Raw genomic sequence first — 4529 nt, forward strand, 5'->3', positions numbered from 1 at the left:
CATCTTGAGCAGTATTTGCCCTAAACCACTAAAGTCATCTCTCTAGCACTAATAATCCTCCTCCTCCTCCTCCTCCTCCTTCTCCTCCTCCTCCTCCTCCTCCTCTTCCTCCTCCTCCTTCCCTTCCTCCTCTTCCTCCTTTTTTTTCCCAGACTAGATGTGAAATTTATTACTGAACATGATTTGGTTGGATATAAGAGAGCACAGTGGAAGATCTTAGTACTGCAAGGCCTGTTACTTGTCCAGGAGACCAGAAATGGGATTTATTTGACTCCATAGCCATTGGAGAAGAGTCGCTTTTCAGCTACCTTGTGTTCAGATCCACCTGCATTACACCTGGTGAAACACCACTTCTTTGAGGTGTGGATCTTCTGAACTTGGCTCTCCTTGGAGCCTCAATCTTGTCTTCCTTCCTGCAGCTTTGTTTGTATGGATCTAATGACCTAACCAATGTGAACCCTGGCCTCTGTGCCCTGGGGTTCCAAAAGGCACTGTGCATAACAGTACGGAACATATCAGCCCCAGGACAGGACAGCATCTTGTTGATGAGGTGATGTGGGAAGGTTGAAGCCTCACTCATGTATGAAAGCCATCTTTCCCACGACTCTTTATAATGCATTTCTTGGTACAAATACAGGAGGCCTCCAAGACTTCGTAGATCAGTTGCCTAGTCTCATCCTACATCATGTGGCCACAAAGTATGTATTTATCAACTTTTGCCTCCTTCCTTCCCAAGTGAAAGATCTTGTCATTTGGCATGCACCAAGAGAAGCATGACTTTGGGTACATCTTGTTTTTACAATACTGATAATACTGTGGAGGGGTGGTTGCCCAGGATCACAAGAGGATCTTCTTCCATGGCTCCCTGGAGGAAAGAGCTCTAATATCTTCTTATTTTGATTTTAAAAACCCACAAAATTGTTTCAGTTGCAAATACTGAGACACTGGAATGGGAGTACAGGGCTGTAACAGAAACCATTTGTATTTCTGCCTCCTTTCTGCAGTAATAAAACAGCTAGCTGTGCACATTGCCGTATAGAATATCACAGCGTTTCCTAATACATGTTTTAACAGTTTAATCATTTATTTCAAATATAATTTTTAAATCATAAGTGGAGTTTTATAATACAAGTTGAAACATTTATTCTCCATCACTTTAGAATCTGAAAAGCAATTTCAGAGCAGGCTTTGCAAATCCAGTCTTCTGTGATTTTTTTTTCAGGCTTCTGAAAGCTAGAATTAAGCCACACTGTTTTCAATGTACATAACCATTGTACACTTATTGATATGCAGTTCTTGAAAATTTTTCATCACACATAAAGAATAGTTTGTGTTGAAGGACCAGCAGCAAAGAAAAATATTAAATAACTATGAAGAAATCACATATTCAATTTAAAAATAACAGAACCAGTGTTCTCTGTCATAAAACACAATATATAAGCATACATACAAGTGATGTGCTTCTTCAGGCATATTGAGCCTTAAATCCAACTGGAAAGCAGTCTGTTCCTTTCATAACATTAGTACCAGTATTGTATATATGTGTATATATTTCTCTGGTTACTTTCTTATCTCACCAGGTTCACAGTTGGTCAAGACCATTGCAGATTTCATTTCCTTGAAAATCCCCATTACACATTCTGGTGTTGTGAAGCCTAGGTAGCAGGGAGAACATTTACTGTTCAGTCCTAACTTGATTTCTCCATATCCCATGATTAAAGTGTGTGGTGTCTTTATCAATAGAGTTTTACCATCAAGTTGTGGAAACTATACCAAGAGTATTAGCAATAGATGGTACATAGTCTAAGAGGTCTGCAGGACACTACTGACCAACACCTCAAAAGTAGGTATCCCAGGTGTTAAGATTTGTATTTAGCAACTTATGGCTTCTGGAAGGAATATTATTCCCTATGTAGCATAACTCCAATTAAGCTCTTTTATAGGAATAGATACATGTACATTCTATCCATCCTTATCTATCTATGTATCTATATATCTATCTATTTATCTACCTATTATCTATTATCTATCTGTAGTGGGTAGCCATTCCTGCTTTGGTCTAGAAGTTTCAACCCCCATTGAGGCTTTGATAACTATCATGCCTACAAGGCCGGGCCAAGAGAGGGCCATGAAGACCTGAGATCTGGATGCGCCATGCTCTCTCTGTTCCTGGACCCTGGACAGTGGAAGTTAACCGAGCAGAGTTCTTGTGAGAACACCACCAGACTGCAACACACCTTCCCCAGACCCTTCAATCTATCTATCCCTTCATTTGTAAGTTACACCACTAATAAATCTCCGTTTTAACTATGTGGAGTGGCCTTAATAATTTCACCAATATCTATCTATATGTATATTGTTGTGGAATATTATTTTAGGATGTATTACATTTGTTTATGCAGTGGAACATTTGTTTTAATGATGCAAAGATGTGCTACATTCTTTTATGCTGCAGTCATTTAACTCTTTGAGGCTGTGTTACTTTCCCTGTTAAAAACAGCTGGTTGGTCTAATAAAGAGTTGAACTGCCAACAGCAAGTCAGGAAAAAGGATAGGTGGGGCTGGCAAGCAGATAGAAGAAATAGAAGGAAGAAAGAGAGATCCCAGGAGTGAGAAAGGGTAGGAGAGGATGACTCCAGGGGTTAACCATCCAGTTACACAACAAACTATGGAGAAAGAAAGATATGCATAAATAGAGAAAGGTAAAAGCTCAGAGGCAAAAGAGAGATGGGATAATTTAAGAAAAGCTGACTAGAAACAAGCCAAGTTAAGGTTGGGCATTTATAAGAAAAAACAGCTTCCATATGATTTATTTGTGAGCTGTTCCCCCCCCGGAGCAAAAAAACAACAAACAATGTAAATATATATAATATTTGTGTGTGTGTGTGTGTGTGTGTGTGTTATAAAATAGATTTAGGGACTGGAAAGATGGCTTGGCAGTTAAGATCATTCACTGCTCTTCCAGAGGACCCATGAACAAGTCCCAGAACCAGTATCAATTCTGATCACCCTGGTCAGGCAGCTCACAACCCCCTACAATTTTAGACCCAGGGACTCCAATGCTTCCTTTAGTCTCTGCTGACACTGCTCTTGCATGCACAACCTTCCACACAGAGGCACCCATACACACAGAATTTAAAAGTAATCATAAAATCAAGAATTTTAAATACTAGATTTTCAAATGACTTTTTGTACATTATTGGTGTTGGTTACTTCTCTCCCTCCCCTTCCTTCCTCTTACTTCCTTACTTACTTCCTCCCCTTACTTCCTCCCTCCCCTGTCTTCCTCCACTTTGACCCCTTCCTAGTCATAATTGCCATTTTTTTCTTCATATCTTCTCCCTTGTATCTGCTTTTTCCATTCCACACCAATAATCCCTTTCTAGTTTCTTGGACTATACAGATGTGCTAAATTAAACAATACAACAAATCTAAAGATTCAGTGATAGGATCCACACCATCATTGAGAACATGTTCTTTTTACATTTCAGGGACTCGGTCACCTCAGTCTGTATACCGTTTTCTAGTTCTAAGCATTTGATTGCAATCTCATAATCTCATTTTTTCCACATTTTTTTTTAGTTCTGAGGATTTTATGCAATGTATTTCTATCTTATTTATCCCCTCCCTAACTCCCCCATATTTGTTCCCCCTTCCTTCTCAACCAACTTTGTGTCCTCTAATTTAATTTAGTTTTATTATTATTATTATTATTATTATTATTATTATTATTATTATCAGTCTAGTCTAATTTGTGCTGTCCAAGTATTTTTGGATGTGTAGCCTGACAATAGAGTGTGATTGAACTTCCAGTGTCAAACTCTTAAAGAAAATGGATTCTCTCTCTTCTAGCATCTAATAATTGCCAATACTTCTACTGCTACAGGTAAGTTCCCAGGCCTACCTACCTGCTCCATCTTGTGATTTCGCTGGCTTGACCTTGCAGAGGTCTTGTAGGTATTCTTGCAACTTCTGTGAGTTTATAAATGAAGACCCCCTATAGTGTGTGGAAGACACTGCTTCCATATAGTCATCCATCTCTTCCGGTTTGTCCATTCGATATAACCCTCCTTGTGCAATGATTTCTGAGCACTTGAAGGAAGAAGTGTGATATGGATGTTCCTTTAAGGTTAATCATTCTGAATTCTCTAATTCTCCACAGTGGGTGGCTACGTTAATAGCCATCTACTGCAAATAGGCAATAACTGAAGAACATTATACTACCATAGTAGCAAGTATATGTAAAAATATAAGAATAAAATTTCTATTTAGAGAATATTCTGATGTTAAATAGTGAAAACGTGGAAAGTCAATGCAAGGAGGCCACTCTGAAGACAACAAAAAGTAACAAGATCTGATTGTGAACAAAGATGGAGAAAGGGTTAGACTAGGGAAATCCTGTGTGTCTGTGTCAGAGTACAAGTCCAAAGCTGACAGATTTAGCAGAAAACAATTTATTAATGTTATAGTAGGAAGTTTGAAGAACTGCTAATAAGGCTAGCTTTCTCTTTTCAGTTTCTCAGCTGATA

At 38.6% G+C, this 4529-nt stretch overlaps 1 pseudogene; it reads right to left on the bottom strand.

Annotated features, from left to right (window-relative positions):
* Positions 1 to 263: 263 nt before the first annotated feature.
* On the bottom strand, positions 264 to 3917 carry LOC121821542 (large ribosomal subunit protein uL16-like; annotated as a pseudogene).
* Positions 3918 to 4529: the final 612 nt, after the last annotated feature.

Source organism: Peromyscus maniculatus, chromosome 12 (genome assembly GCF_049852395.1).
Source record: "Peromyscus maniculatus bairdii isolate BWxNUB_F1_BW_parent chromosome 12, HU_Pman_BW_mat_3.1, whole genome shotgun sequence".
Taxonomy (NCBI): domain Eukaryota; kingdom Metazoa; phylum Chordata; class Mammalia; order Rodentia; family Cricetidae; genus Peromyscus; species Peromyscus maniculatus.